The following is a 16,604-nucleotide window of genomic DNA, read 5'->3' as shown; positions in this document are numbered from 1 at the left end:
TGGTCATTGAACCATTGATTACTTTAGAGCATGTTGTTAAGTTTCCATGTATTTGTGAGCCTTTTTGTTTTCTTTACACAATTTATTTCTAGTTTTATACCTTTGTGGTCTGAAAAGTTGGTTGGTAGAATTTCAGTCTTTTGAATTTACTGAGGCTCTTTTTGTGGCCTAGTATGTGGTGTACTCTGGGAAATGTTTCTTGTGCACTTCAGAGGAATGTGTATCTTTCTGCTTTGGGTGTGCAGTTCTGTAGATGTCTGTTAGGTCCATCTCTTATAGTGTGTTGTTAAGTGCCTGTGTCCTTACTTATTTTCTGTCTGCTCGATCTGTCCTTTGGAGTGAGTGGTGTGTTGAATTCTCCTGGAATGAATGCATTGCATTCTATTTCCTCCTTTAATTCTCTTAGTATTTCTTTCAGATATGTCAGTGCTCCTACACTGGGTGCATATATATATTTATAATGGTTATATCCTCTTGTTGGAGTGCCCCCTTTATCATTATATAATGTCCTTTTTTATCTCTTGTTACTTTGTTTTGAAGTCTATGTTGTCTAATACAAGTACTGCAACACCTGCTTTTTTCTCCCTATTGTTTGCGTGAAATATCTTTTTACATCTCTTGACTTTTAGTCTGTGTATGTCTTTGGGATTGAGATGAGTCTCTTGTAAGCAGCATATAGATGGGTCTTGCTTTTTTATCCATTCTAGTACTCTGTGTCTTTTGATTGGTGCCTTAAGTTCATTTACATTTAGGGTGATTATTGAAAGATATGTACTTACTGCATTGCAGGCTTTAGATTCGTGGTTACCAAAGGATCAAGAGTAGCTTTTTTACTATCTAACCATTTAAGTTAACTTGTTTATTAAGCTATTATAAACACAGTCTGATTATTCTTTATTTCTCTCCCTTCTGTTCCTCCTCCTCCATTCTTTATATGTTAGGTGTTTTATTCTGTACTCTTTTGTGTTTCCTTTGACTGATTTTGTGAATAGTTTATTTTTTTGCATTTAGTTAGTATTTGGTTGGTCTGCTCTCTTTGCTGTGACTTTATTTTCTTTGATGACATCTATTTAGTCTTAGGAGTGCTTCCATCTAGAGCAGCCCCTTTAAAATATCCTGTAGAGGTGGTTTGTGGGATACAAATTCCCTCAACGTTTGCTTGTCTGGGAATTGTTTAATCCCTCCTTTATATTTAAAGGATAATCATGCTTGATACAGTATTCTTGGTTCAAGGTCCTTCTTTTTCATTGCATTAAATATATCATGCCATTCTCTTCTGGCCTGTAAGGTTTCTGCTGAGAAGTCTGATGATAGCCTGATGGGTTCTCCCTTGTAGGTGACCTTTTTTCCCTCTCTGGCTGCCTTTAATACTCTGTCCTAGTCTTTAATCTTTGATTTTTAATTATTACATGTCTTGGTGTTGTCTCCTTGGGTCCCTTGTGTTGGGAGATCTGTGGGCTTCCATGGTCTGAGAGACTATTTCCTCCCCCAATTTGGGGAAGTTTTTGGCAATTATTTCTTCAAAGACACTTTCTATCCCTTTTTCTCTCTTCTTCTTCTTCTGGGACACCTATAATGTGAATATTGTTCCATTTGGATTGGTCACACATTTCTCTTAATATTCTTTCATTCCTGGAGATCCTTTTTTCTCTCTCTGCCTCAGCTTCTCTGTATTCCTGTTCTGATTTCTGATTATTTAATGGTCTCTTGCACCTCATCCAATCTGCTCTTAAGTCCTTCCAGAGATTGTTTTATTTCTGTATTCTCCTTCCTAACTTGATCCTTTAGCTCTTGCATATTTCTCTGCAAGTCCATCACCATGGTTATGACCTTTATTTTGAATTCTTTTTCAGGAATATTGGTTATATCTGTCTCCCCAGGCCCTCTCTCAGGGGTTGTCTGGGTAATTATGGACTGGACAAAATCTTCTGCCTTTTCATGGCAATAAAGGTAGTCATAGGCAGGTGGTCCATGTGTTCGCTGGGAGAACAATGTCCCTTCCTGCTTGCTGATTGCCCAGCCCCTCTCCACTGCCTGTGTCGGTTACTCACACACCAGTAGCAACTCTCAGAGCAGCCCAGACCCCTGTGGGGAGTAGCTGGAATGGGAGCTGTGCTCTCCTGTGAGAACTGCGCCTCTTCATGCCTTGCCCCAGGTGCCTCTGCCTGCACCAAGCAGCTGCATGATGGCAACAGCCCCAGGTCTGGCGTGGGTGGCTGCATGCCAGAAGGAGACTCTGGGCCGCTGCTGTGAGTGTGGCCACTCTCCGGCTGCTCCACCACTATGGTGGGACTATGCCGGAGGGGGAATGGATGGCAGTCTGTTTATCACCATGATGGGCTTCAAAGCTTCATTGCCACCCATGGGGTTAGAGTGCCTGAAGTTCTTTAGAATTCCTAGCCTTCTGGGCTAAGTGTGCTGGGATGGTTCCGTCCCTTTAAGATTTTCTAAAAGGACTCACTTTTCTTTTGTCCCAGGGGAGCTGGCTGTAGAGACCCGCTTGCAGATTTTACTTTTCCATTTCCCTAATATCCTGCACACCATGCAATGTGTGTCTGTGCTCCTGGTGCAGATTACTAGGGCTGTTTATTTAGCAGTCCTGAGCTTCCATTTCCTCCCCACTCCAACTCCTTTCCTTCCACCAGTGAGCTAGGGTGTGGGTAGCACTCGGGTCATGCCAGGCCATGGCTGGTATCTTACCCACTTTGGGAAGTGCTGAGTTCTCACAGATGTAGATGTAGCCTAGCTGTTGTACTGTATCCTCTGGTCTCTCTTTTAGGAATAGTTGTATTTGTTGTATTTTCAAAAATATTTATGGTTTAGGGAGGAGATTTCCACTTCTCTACTCATGCTGCCATCTTCCCAATCAGATCATGTGTTGTGTTTTTATTCTCATTCCTGTTAAAGGATTTTACACTTTTCTTTGTAATTTTTCTTTTGTTATTGTGATATACTTGATTTTTTTAATTGAAGTATCATTGACATACAATCTTTTTTTTTGAGATGGCATCTCTCATATTTATTGATCAAATGGTTGATAACAACAATAAAATTCTGCATAGGGGAGTCAATGCTCAATGCACAATCATTAATCCATCCCAAGCCTAATTCTTGTCAGTCTCCAATCTTCTGAAGTATAATGAACAAGTTCTTACATGGTGAACAAATTCTTACATAGTGAATAAGTTCTTACATGGTGAAGAGTACAAGCGCAGTCATCACAGAAACTTTTGGTTTTGATCACGCATTATGAACTATAAACAATCAGGTCAAATATGAATATTTGTTTGATTTTTATACTTGATTTATATGAGGATCCCACATTTCTCACTTTATTATTATTATTATTTTTATTTTTAATAAAATGCTGAAGTGGTAGGTAGATGCAAGATAAAGGTAGAAAACATAGTTTAGTGTTGTAAGAAAGCAATTGTAGATGATCAGGTGTGTGCCTGTAGACTATGTGTTAATCCAAGCTAGACAAGGGCATTAAAGCATCCACGGATGCAGAAGATTTCTCTCAAAACAGGGAGGGTGATGTTCTAAGCGTCACCACTGTTGATCCCCAATTTCTCACCTGATGGCCCCCCTGCGACTGTGCCTGTCTTAGGTTGTTCCTCCCTTGAGGAATCTTACCTGTCTCTGGCTAACCAGTCATCTTCCAGGGCCATACAGCGAGATGTAAAGTTGGTAAGTGAGAGAGAAGCCATATTGTTTGAAAAGGTTAGCTTTTTACTTCTTTGCAGATTTTTGCCCTTTGGCTTCTATGCCCAGCATTTGTCTTGAGTTATCTTTACCACTTGGAGGAATTATGATACTCGGTAAATTCCATGAGGCACAAATACTATTTAAGGGTTGTAATTAGGAAGGAAGAAGAAAAGCTATAGAGGTAGCAGATGGAAGAAAACATGGGAGGAGATTATTTCTTTGACATATCTTCTTGTAGAGTAACTTCAGCATGTATAGGTTTTAAACTACTAACTAAATTGCGCACACACATTAACAGAATAGGAATACAGTTACATAACCAAAGTAGATCTATAATTACCAGCCATCTCCAGTGAAGCCAAGAAAACCAGTAAGGCACCCTAGGCATTTGTGAAAATTTTTCTATGATATGATGGATATTGTTCAACTGTACTTGAACAGTCTGAGAGAAATCAGACAAATTAAAACAACCCATTCCTGGGAACTGTTCACATCCCATATGTTCTTTTAACAGTAGATAGTCTATAGTTGTAAGATTTTGGAGCACTACAACTTGCACTTCTCCTAATTCTTGGTTGAGTTCCAATAGTATAGATCCAGTCAAATTTGTTGTTTTACTGTATGCACAGGCCAGCTTAGATATCTCCTTCTTCATTCCAATGGCAAGTCCAGAAACCGGTGGGATGAATGCAGCTACAACTGCAGCATCGCCTGGATCTTTGTGGAGGTTTTTTGATGATCATCTTCTGGTATGACTCTTCCAGAGAGTGCTGATGTTGGAAGTTCTTCTTCATATCGTATCTTAGTTCATTTTCTGAGTAGCCAAATTAGGCTTTGACATTGACATACAATCTTATATTGGTTTTAAGTATACAACATAGTGGTTCAACAGTTAGCCATATTATTAAACCCTCAACCCAACTAGTGCAGTTACTATCTGTCAACACTGGATGACGTTATGGAATCATTGGCTATATTCTCCACAGGGCTATATATATATATATATTTTTTATTTTGGTATCATTAATATACTATCACATAAGCAACATTGTAGTTAATAGATTCCCTCCATTATCAAGTCCCCATGACATACCCCATTACAGTCACCATCCATCAGCATAGTAAGAGGCTACAGAGTCACTACTTGTCTTCTCTGTTCTATACTGCCTTCCCATGCACCACCTCTCCCCATATTATGTGTGCTAATCGTAATGCACAAGGCTATATTTTTTAGTTTCCACATATTTGTGAATTTCCAAAATTTATTTCCCTTATTTCCAATTTTATGTCATTGCAATCAGCAAACATTTTATGATGTTAACCTTTTTAATGTATTGGTGCTTATTTTAAGGCATAGAATACAGTCTATTATGGATAATCTTCCATGTGCACTGAAGAAGGTGTATTCTGCTGTGAGGGGTGGAATATTCTGTATATGCCTGTTAGGTCTAGTAGATTTATAATGCTATTCATGTCTTCTATTTCTTTGTTTATCTTTTGCCTAACTATTCTATCAGTTACTGAAAGTGAGGTATTGAAGTGCACAACTTTTATTTGGTGAATTGCCTATTTCTTCCTCCAATTCTTTCAGTATTTTCTTCATGTATTTTAGGACTCTCTTTTTAGGTGAAAATATGTACCTTTGTCTGCTAGGGCTGCCACAAGAAAATACCAAAGAAAGGGTGGTTTAAACACCACAAATTAATTTTTTCCACTTACCTGTCGATGGACATTTGGGCCGTTTCTGCTTTTTGACAATTGTAAATAAAGCTGCAATGAACACTGACATACAAATATTTGTTTGGGTCTCTGCTTTAATTCCCTTAGGAATACACCTGGAGTTGAACTGCTGGATCACAGGATCATATAGTATTTCTATGTTTGGATGTTTGAGGAACCCCCAAACTATTTGCCATAGCAGCTGTTTGGGAATTTCACCTGTATTCAGAGTGACATTGTTCTTTAATTTCCTTTCAGGTACATTTTTTCTCAGAACTTGGTACCAAAGTTATTATAGCCTCATGAAATAGGAAGTGTCCCTTCTTTCTCTATACTTTGGAATAGCATGTAGAAGACAGAAATAATTTGTTCCTTAGTTATTATGTAGAATTCACTATTAAAAATTGTGAGAACAGAATTTTATATGTAGAAAGAAGTAAATGCTTAACATTTCTAATAAATATGTCAATATTCAGATTTTATATTTCTTCTTGATACACTGTAATTTTTTCTAGGGATCTTATCATGTCGTTAATGTACTGGCATGAAATTGTTCATGATGTCCTCATCTTTTTAATAACAGCTGCATGTTTTGTTATATGTCCTTTTGTGCCCCTAACATTGTCATTTGTACCATATGTTTATTTTTATTCTTTGCTTATTTTTGCCAGTGACTTGTCAATTTTATTTTTCTTCCTAAAGAACTAATTCTTGATTCTTGGCTGTGTTAGTCCTCTCTGTTTGTTCAATATTTCACTAATATAAATTTTTCTTCTTTCCTTATCTGTTCTTTGGATTTATTTTTCTATTCTTTGTTTAAATTCTTGAGATGTACGCTTGTCATCAATTTCCAGCCTTCCTTTAATATAAACATTTAAGACTATTACAATTTCCATCTAATCCTTATCAGGATTTAAGTTTTGTTATACTTTAATTTTTTTATTTCCAAGTATTTCATAATTTCTATTTCATTTCTCCTTTGATTTCTTAGTTATTGAATAGTGTATTTTCATTTCCAATAATATGGGGCTTTTGTAGCTATCCATTGATTTTTCAACTTAATCACACTGTGACCAGAGACTATTATCTATTTGATAGCAATCATTTGAAATCCTAAAGTTAATCAGTATATTTATTTTCCAACTGAAGAATATAATAATATAAGAATATAAGGCTTAGAATACTCTGAGCCTGATCTAATTTGATCAAACTTCCTCTTGAAGTTCTGTGGATCTTATTGGGTTGTTTTATTGTTCCTACAGGCTCTCATTCATAGTGACTTTTTCTGCATGAGTTTAATGAATTTTTTCCTCATTTTCCTTTGATCTCTGTGGAAATTATCTTGCACTTGAGATAAAGGTAAGCTCCCTCAAAAAAGGATTTGTGTTTGGTTCTGTCAGGCACTTGGAGGAACTACCAGTTGGGATTTGCTTTAAACTAAATACTCAGCTTTAGGTTTTCCAGGCCACCCAGATGGTGTGTATTTGGGCTATAAACCTGTGTAAACCTGTGTGAGGGCTAGCTTGTTATTCCTACCAAAGCTCAATTCAGGTAATATAATTTTCCTTGCTGTCTCCCAGATGAGGAACAGATTTATTTCTAGTTAGCCCTTACACTGTGGGTGTGGCTCTTTGGCGCCCGAGCTTTGTTGAAGAATCTCCTGTTAGATCCTCCATCTTAGATGGACCATGGGCTTTTTCACTGGACTCCACAAGGCTGTGAAAAACAAATTTGCTAGGCTCAGCAAATGCTGTTAAAGCAAAACTTGGCTTCAGAGAATTGCTTAGCCTTTTAGGCCTCTGTCTCCATTTGGTCACTGGATGATAATTTCCTATTTCCTTTCCAGCTTACAGATTTATTTAAAATACCTCATAAATCTTGAATACGAGTTTTATTTGTTTTCCATGAGAAAGCCAGTCTGGGCACCTGGTCTACCAGTTTAGTAAAAACAAACATGATCACCATTTTTTCCATGTGGTAATACTCAATTTTGGTGAGAATACAGTCAGACAGATACTCTCATATATTGGTGGCTGTGTATATAGGTATAATCTTTCTAGATAATAAAATGTATAAAGAGCATTATAAGTATTCATATATTTGGGCACAATACTTGCAAATATAGGTTTATAACCTAGTGATATGATCAGAAATGCAAGAAAGTGAGTTTTGTTTGTGGCGGTATGGCTCACATATCCTATACATGAAAAGAACTTAAATATCCTATGTAACTCCGGGGGAAAATATGCACCCAGCCCAGGGCAAATAAACCTTTAAAGCTGAAATCAGCCAAAGGGAGAAGTAAAGTGAGCGAAACCCATTGATTGCTTACAAGCAGTCGTCTGCTCCTGCTCACTCTTGTCTCTCATTACCTGGCTGCCAAGGCCCCACCAAACCTCTTTGGTCCAGGTGCACGCTAGCTCTCCACCTGCCTTGTAAACACCTATTGATATGGACATGGACTACTTTTCTCTCCACCCCTTGGAAACACCTACTGATATGGAGATGCACTAAGGCCAGGCGAGAGATTCTGGAAATATAGCAATTTTACCCACATCCTATAATACAGTAATAGTAAAAGAAAGCTTTCTACATCCATATGACATAACATTATGCAGCAATTATAACTATATTTTAGAAAAATATTTAGGGACATACGGAAATGCTTTAGATGTAATATTAAATAAAAAATTAGGATACAAAAGCATATACAAAGCATCATTCTATGAATAAGTGTTAAGATAAAGTACTTGAGATTTTGTTGTGTATCTTTTTTGTATGAACGTGAGTGCTTTTAGTTAACTTTAAAATTTTTCTGTATCTTCAAAGTACTTTTAGCAATAAACTCTAAAATAAAAAATAAGGTTGATATTCTTCTTTGTTTTTAAACAAAAGCCTTAGGCAGTAAAATGGTCTTCATTGTTGATACTCTGAAAAACTGATCTTCCCTAGCACTTCAATAACATACTTCATTTTGCCAGTGTTGAATGATTAAGAATGTCCTTTGTGTAAAAGACAGTACTTTTAATGAATGATTTGAAAAAATTATTCCTGATTAAAGGTGATTAAGAAATAGCCTGAAAAATGGTCAGTCTGGTGTTTTCAGACATTTTAACAAGCAGAAAGGATTTACTACAAAAGTGAGCCATTGATTAAGCAAAAGTGCAATCATTAACAGGTCTGAAAAAAAACTTGGCCTAAAAAGATCTCTCTAGCAACCAGTAAAGTTGAACCAATTTTGCATGTCTTTCCCTTTTCCTCATTCTCAACCAAGCTCGAAACCTTGCTATAATGATTACCATGTCATGGCCTCAAATATCATGAAGTCTTGATGGATCTGTCATAGGTGACACAACAGAGACTTGGGGAGTGTAAAACTCATAGTGTTTAAAAGCATAACTGTAACTAACAAGAAGTAAACAGATCCAATCTATGCAGGGGAGGTTTTACAATAGGCTACAAGAGCCATGGATGAGATGCCAAAGGTAGTAGTTTAGTGCCGAATGAAAAAAAAAAGAGGATAGAAACTCAGAATATAATTAAGGGGTAGTCCCTTAATTATATTCTACATATTTATTGTCCAGTGGACCATATTTAGTGTCGCACCTTTATAGTGGCTGCTTTTTCCCTCATGATACTCTAGCACCAAACATTCCTTTTTACATATGTAAGCTCCATGAAGACACAGACTGTTTTTACTCGCTGCTTCATCTGAGATTGATACTTAATCAGTAGACACTAGTACAACCTACTAGACTTCATGAATTCTGATTGGTGGAAGCCTAGGATATATATCCATGCTCTATCAACTGTAAAAAAATCCTTCACATCACCCCTGGATGTATCCTCAATGCCTTAGTACATTGCCTGGCACATATTAAGCATTGTAAATATAAATATAAATATAAATATAAATATAAATATAAATATAAATATAAATATAAATATAAATATAAATATACTCCCTATTTCATCCATCAGCTCAAGTTCCACTTTATGAAGTTCATCCTGGTTATGCCAACCCATTATAAACTCTTCCTCTTGTGAAATGCAATATCACTTAAGTTTTTTATTTTTGATGCAAAGTATAACCTACTTTCATTTTTAAATATATACATATGTTATCTTAAAAGTGTAAATCCTCAGAGTGTAGGAACCTTACTTGTTATGTGTATCATCTCTGCTACCAAATGCAATGGTGTATTTGTTCCCTACATATATGTATAACATGAACAATATTATTCACATCAGTAATACTAGTGTAACTTCATTCAGGTACCTGGACCCGATTCCAATGTGTATAAATATGTGGGAGGGGGTCTTCCCACACATTCTTACACCAAGCAATTCTCAAACACCAGCAGGGTGCTGGGAAACTGAACTCAATTCTGATGCTATCTGCCTGGAGACAGCACCAGATTTCCAGTTAAGGGCTCTGTCCTACAAGACTGACCTCCACCCCCCACTCCAGATGCCAGTGACAAGCCCCAGGCAGTTCCCTGTGCTTCTGACCTACCAGCTATAGATTGGAGGTTCCCACGACCTCCCCCTTAGATTTGATTAATTTTCTAGAGAAGCTCACAGAACTCAGGAAAACACTTATGTTTAATAAATGATACCATAAAGGATATATGTTAACAGCCAGATGAAGAGAGACATAGGGAAAGGTACCAAATAAAGGAGCTTCTATCCTTGTGGAGCTTGGGGCCTGGCTTGGTGGCACGTGGTGGCATTCTGGTTCCCCAAGCATAGAAGCTTTCCCTGACCAAGAAGCAGGATCCAACCGAGCACAGCAGGCAGAACAGAGCACAGAGAGAGAACAAAAAGCTCTTCTCAGGGGTTTTTGTGAGGGCTTCATTGCATAGTCATGATTGACTAAATTATTGGCCATTGGCTGATCCAACCTTCAGCCCCTGCCTTTGGGTGGGGGGTCCAAAAGTCTCTCATTAACAAAACACCCATTTCACCTTTAAGACTGCAGTGTTTTCAGGAACTGAAAAGACCACATATACCTGGGAAATAGATATTTGGTCATCTAATGACCAAATATGTATTTCATTATAGCACATGCCTTTGCTTCTTTGCCCACAATCCTAGAATAATATGTGAAAACAGTAGAAAAGAACACAATTCTAGAATAATATTTGAAATCATTCAAATACTTGCTGGTTAATTGACTCACTCACTCTTCTCTCCCTGACTTCTTCCCTCTTTTTCTTCCCTCTATTTATTCATTAAATACTTTTGAGTGCCCATTCTGTGCCTGGCAGTGAAGACCTAAATATGACAAGACACAGTCCCTGATTTCAGGGACTTTACTGACCAGATTTCTATCATTGCAGAATATTAAGTAATCCACTATCTAATTCAATGGAAGGGGCCTGAATTATAAGTTCTTGACCTGATAACCATTATTGCTTTTTCAAAATTCTATTTTTGTCTCTCTTATTGTTGCATTTTTTAAAGGATACATCCACTGTTAAACAGAAGTTAGACATTGAATATCATACATAGGGACAGATGATACATACTGGGGAAAACAAAAAGGATCTCCATGACGGAATTAGGCACTTTCTTCTGCTTTTCATACTCAGCATTTCACATAAGATAATTAGTCAGCCCATCAACAAATACTAACTGAATGCTTTTGATATATTCATTACCAAGGGATAATGGTGCTGATAATTTGTTGCCTTAAATATCTTTTATAATTACAGGGAAAAAACAGCTAAAACACTGGATGTCTTAACATGTTTTAAAAGACACATAAATGTGTTTTTTTTCATGCAATGAGATCAAACCACAGAAGGGACTTAGAGGTCATTTGATCCAATCATTTAATTTCAGAGACATGGAACTGATTGAAGCTTAGTGAGATCAACAATTAATTTGTTCTAAGTCCCTAAACTATTGAATGACACAGCCAGTGACGAGATTTCAGGTCTCATATCAGTCCTGTGCTCTTGCTTACAAGTGTCAAGATTTAGTGAATATTCTAGCAGCCCAAGTTTGTGGAAGTGTCAAATTCACTGACTTCAATGCCATTTACATTTATACATAGTGGTGCTGGGATGGGGGTATGGCTCCAGAAATTCACATCATTGTCCATTTTGCAAAGGCTTCACATAAAGTTAGAAATACGAAATGAATAGCAAACTCTGCCATATATTTTTATAGCAGTATGTGCTCTCTAGGTGTAAAATTTGTCACCACACCAACAAGAATTAATTGCTAGATTATCTTGCAAGCTAAGAAAAATAAATCATTAAGTACAGTAGATCAGTACACTCTCCAGGTGATATTTATTCTCTTCATTTGATAATTGACTGGTCACACCTGTTCTTTTCCATAATATGCACATGGAATTACATATAATGGCCTACCATTCAATTAACCCAGCTGTCACACATCTGTTGCTGTCTCTATAAATGTAGCAATTTGGTGGTAATCACTCTTCAGATAGCAATTGAAAACTTCACACCTCTTCTTCATCCAAACTGCCTCCATGACTTCATGATCTAAAGATTCCAGAACATATCTAACTATGTCCGATCCTCCAAATGGACTTGTAAGCAAGTCTACCATCCACATTTAGTGATTTGTAAGTTTACACATGTGTTCTCTGTATTCCACCAAATTTCAAAATAAGAACCTACACTAATAAAGGTCTAAAGTTGCTCTTCTACTTCAAACATGATTACAAACTTGCTGTGAGAGTGTAGGCAAGTCATATTACTGCTTTGCACCTAAGTTTTCTAACCTGTAGTATCTGCAAGAAAACTAGGCTCTCCATTCTACTTTACAAAACTTGCAGAGCAGAGCTTATAGTTGCTGCGGTCTGAATGCTGACAGGTCCTTCCACCCGGGAAAATTCTATGTTGAAAACCTAATGCCCAAGGGGCTGGTATCAGGAGGAGGGGAACTGGGAGGTGACTAGGTCGTGAGAATTGAGCCTTCAAGAATAGGATTAGTTCCCTAAAAAAGAGTCCCCAGAAAGCAACCTTATCCCTTCCAGTATACGATGACACAAGAAGGCTGCAACCCAGAAGAGGGCCGTCTCCCGACCATGCTGGCACTGTGGCCTTGGGCTTCCAGGCTCCAGAACTGTGAGAAATAAATTTTCTATTGTTTAAAAGCTGCCCAGTCTGTGCTACTTTGTTATAACTGCCTGAACTAAGACAATGGTCATATAAATTTCCTGGGGCATCCGCTATGTCATGGTAATAGCTTCTCCTGGAAATTAGAAATATATAAATCTACTAGTAATGCACTGTTTTTTTAATAAATGGTAAATATTACCATTTATTTGCATAGCACTTTGTATTATTCAAAACAGTTTCAACCATAAGACATAAATTAAGTATCTATGTTCCATATGCTGTGCTAGGTGTGAGAACTATAAAAATGACTAATACCTAGCCCCTTGCTTTTAAAGTCTTTGAGACAGCCCCATAAATCTCTCTTTCCTGCTCAAATTCTAAGCTAATTGAGATGTAGGACATAGTAGTGAGTTAGATACCAAAATATCAACATCATTTCTCATAAAACTTAAGCACTTAACAGTATTAGACCAGGGAAAAACAGAGCCAGTCCCTAGAGTACAGGGCAGGCTATTTGCTTCCTGTAGGCAGCTGCTCCCAAGGAGGCAGGGGAGAGGAAAAGGCTGAACTCTGTATGCTTAATTTTTGCATCCAAAGTCACCAAATAGTTTATTCCTTTCCCATCTCTGGCTTAGAATGAGTAAGGAATAGATAGAGGCCGGGTGTGTTATGCTATTGGATGTCCTTCCACTTGGAAGGAACCATCAAGAGTGGAGAGGAAGTATTTCCCCCCACAATACCTGCCTTTAAAGACCTCAACTTCTTTCACAGAAATCCTGAGATGTAAATAGGAATTTTTACCTGTTTTATGCAAGAGAAAGCTGAGATCTAGACAAGTCACACAGGTCGAAATCAAGAGAGTAATATTTCAACTCTTTATGGTAGGAATTTGGATATTGTTACAAATGAAATTAGAATATGGACTTGTCTATATACTATGCTACAATTTTTTTCTTTTTGCAAGTTAAACATACGCTTTGATTCCAAATAGTTTGTCTATCTAACATTTTGACAAAAACATCTATTATCTTGCAGATGTGGGGTTATTTACAAATTTGAATCTTTCGCCATAAAAGCAGGTAAGTTTTAAAAAGCTGAATGCCACTATAGTAAAGTTTTAAAGGGAAAGCAGCCAGGCAAAGGTGAGACAAATAGACAAGGGAGGCTAAATAAAACCAGGCAGTTACCCAATGTTCAATAGGAGAAAGAATGCTTAATTTGGTCAACTGTCACTGTGTTTCTATAATAGATATGTCATTAACACTGACTGAGAATCTCGTATTTTTAGGTTCCGGTTAAGCAATATTTAGGTACACTACCTCATTTAATTTCTACAAATATATGAGGAAATTATCTTTATTTCAGATAGGAAAACAGACTTGTTTACACCAAGTGACTTTTCACATACTAATATGTGGTAGTGTCAGGATTTGAATGCAAGATCCCAGAGTCCATACTCTTAACTAGTACACTCTACTGGTCAGCTAACAGCATAAATTGAGTTACTTCTGGATGCAGCACATTCCAGCAGTGAACAATAAAATACAACTAAGATGATTGCCTTATTTTCATGCTTGTAAGGTATATTTCAAGCAAGTTAGGTATACATGACATGAATATTAAAAAGGGTGAAAACATGTTTACAGTGCACAAGTGAGCACAAACAAATGTTATTAACAAGCACATGAGCCCTAAGAGCTGAAACGAAAAGCCATCAAGAGCAAGAGTTAAACTGACAAACATGTGCTAACAGTCAGAGCTATTTAAAGATGGGATAAGTGACTCCAGGTAGAAGTAAATTCTCTTCATGGGAGGAGTTTCCCACACAGGTTGGATGGACAAACACTTTATAGATCAAATTGGGTGGTTTTAAATGCATCTAAAATCCCTCCAACCCTGAGACTCTGTGATTTAGTCAAATAATTCTGAATAGCTACTATGTGCCAAGTACTGGGCTGAACTACTTTCCCAAAGGGGAACACCCTCAAGGAGCCACAGTCTAGTGGGGCAGATAGCACAAACCCAGGAATGTAGAATGAAATATATAGTAAGTACTCATATGGCATGGGAGCAAAGAAGATCTACAACTCACCCAAGCTGGGAAGAGGCATTAAAAAGGGAAATTAGACAGTTCTTAGAGGTGATACCCAAACTAACCCTTGAAGAAAGGGTAAAATTTTGCCAGGGGTTCCATCTATCTACTGCAAACTTAAAACAACAAATATTTTATTAAGTCTCATAATCTGAGTACTTACTTCGCAGCTGGGCTGGTTAGTAGGCTACAGTATGATTTCACTCATCTGGTACCTTGGAGGGGATGGTTTTAAAGGCTAGTCCCAGCAAGAATACTGCCTCTCTCCATGAAGTCTCGGGGCTTTTCCATAAAATCCCTCCAGTAGGGTAGTGGATTCTTATAAGGTGACCGAGGGCTGCAAGAATGAGTGCCTCAAGAGATAAAGGTGGAGGCTGCAAGGCTTCTTATACCTTAGCCTTAGACGTCAGGCAGTCTCACTTACAACACATTTATTGGTTACACATGAGTTGGTGTGGGAGTGGACACACCAGTGTGTAAATACCTGAGAGGTGGGGTTTATTGGAGGCCATTATGGAAACCGGCTACCACACCAGGATAAGAGGTCTGGGAGATTGAGAAAGTGCAGTTTTCAGATTTCCTGTGAGGAACATCATACACAAAGGCAACGAGGTGTCTGAGGATAAATCCTGAGAAACACCAGGCCGCTGACAACACAAGGGCAGCCAGTTGGGAGCAGAGGGGAGACCCATGCGGTGCACCGCTGCTCCTCCCCTTCCCCCACTCCTGCATCCTGAGCCCCACAGATGACCCTAAAGCCAGAAACAAGGACTAGTTCCAACAGCATCTTAAAACGTGGTGGACTAAGATGAAGTTCTAGGTGTGCAAAGACATGCCTTAGCCAGGATATTTAAAAAGACATATCAGAAACGCAGAGAACATTCAAACAAGTAGCTGAGGCATATAAAGTGTAACTAGATGCTTAAAAACAGGACCTGTGTGGCAAATATAGCAAAGAAATGTTAACTGGCAGAGGTGGAGGTAGAAGTCATCTTGACCATTTGAGTTTGGCTTCACATCCTGTTAACTCAGATGACACCTTTAGGGAATTTTTGGTGGAAGGGACCTGTTATTACTTGACTTCTTTGAAGACCCATCTGAGGATATTTTAGGAAATCAAAGGAAGCAGAAACTGAGCACAGGGTCATTTTCCACTGCTTTCTGGGAATTCTATATTTTGGAGGGCAGTTTTTTTCTTTTGATACACAATTTACTTCCTTTTGTTTTCCAGGTCATGGGACCTCACTTCATTCTCTTCCATGTCATTTGATGGTAATGGGATGGGCAACTTTCAATCTATAGCAACTTTTACTAAAATTATAAATGGCAGAAAAATCTTTACAAAGAGAACTGTTGAAAATGGTCAAAGAATAGAAGCTGAAGGAGACGGACAGTCCTTAATGATAAACGGTAAGCAGCAGCTGTGCTTGCATAAGAAGTAATTCAATGCATACAATTACCAGAAATGTTAACTATAACAAGTGCCATCTGAGGATTATTAGGAGCATTTTTTTTGAGGATTTCAAATAAACTTGACTTTCAGTATAACTGCATCTAAAGTATTTACAAACAGCTCATGGGAGTCCCTATTTGTCATAGACTTTTGAGCTTATTGCTAAGACTGCATAATAAGATCATGTTTTTGTCTTTGACATTGTTATAAATGTCATCAGGCACTCTGCTCTTTTTTATTAAACATAATCCAAGGTGGCCATGACTCTGTACACCAACACTAGCACGGGCCTGCTTTTCCATTGTTCTTGAAATGTGAGCCAAGTAGTGTCAATCTGCTGTGAATTTAACATAGACAGGATGAATCTTCCACAAAAATAACTTTCTTTTATTCAGTATTTAGTGGTGAAAGAAATTAATACTAATACATTTCTATATTTCTGTTTAATATAAACTGGGGATGTTTTCTAATAGTGCATGACTGCTGGCAACTTAGTAACTTTTTTTTTGGTATCATTAATATACAATTACAT

The 16,604-nt window shown here is 37.7% G+C and overlaps 1 pseudogene; it reads left to right on the top strand.

The window, feature by feature from the left end:
• Window positions 1-2,103: 2,103 nt before the first annotated feature.
• On the top strand, window positions 2,104-16,061 carry LOC118969016 (dnaJ homolog subfamily B member 6-like; annotated as a pseudogene).
• The last annotated feature ends 543 nt before the right edge of the window (window positions 16,062-16,604 follow it).

Source organism: Manis javanica, chromosome X, assembly GCF_040802235.1.
Source record: "Manis javanica isolate MJ-LG chromosome X, MJ_LKY, whole genome shotgun sequence".
In the NCBI taxonomy this organism is placed as follows: domain Eukaryota; kingdom Metazoa; phylum Chordata; class Mammalia; order Pholidota; family Manidae; genus Manis; species Manis javanica.
Note: the sequence above shows the minus strand (reverse complement) of the source record. Positions and strands in the feature narration are given on the sequence as shown.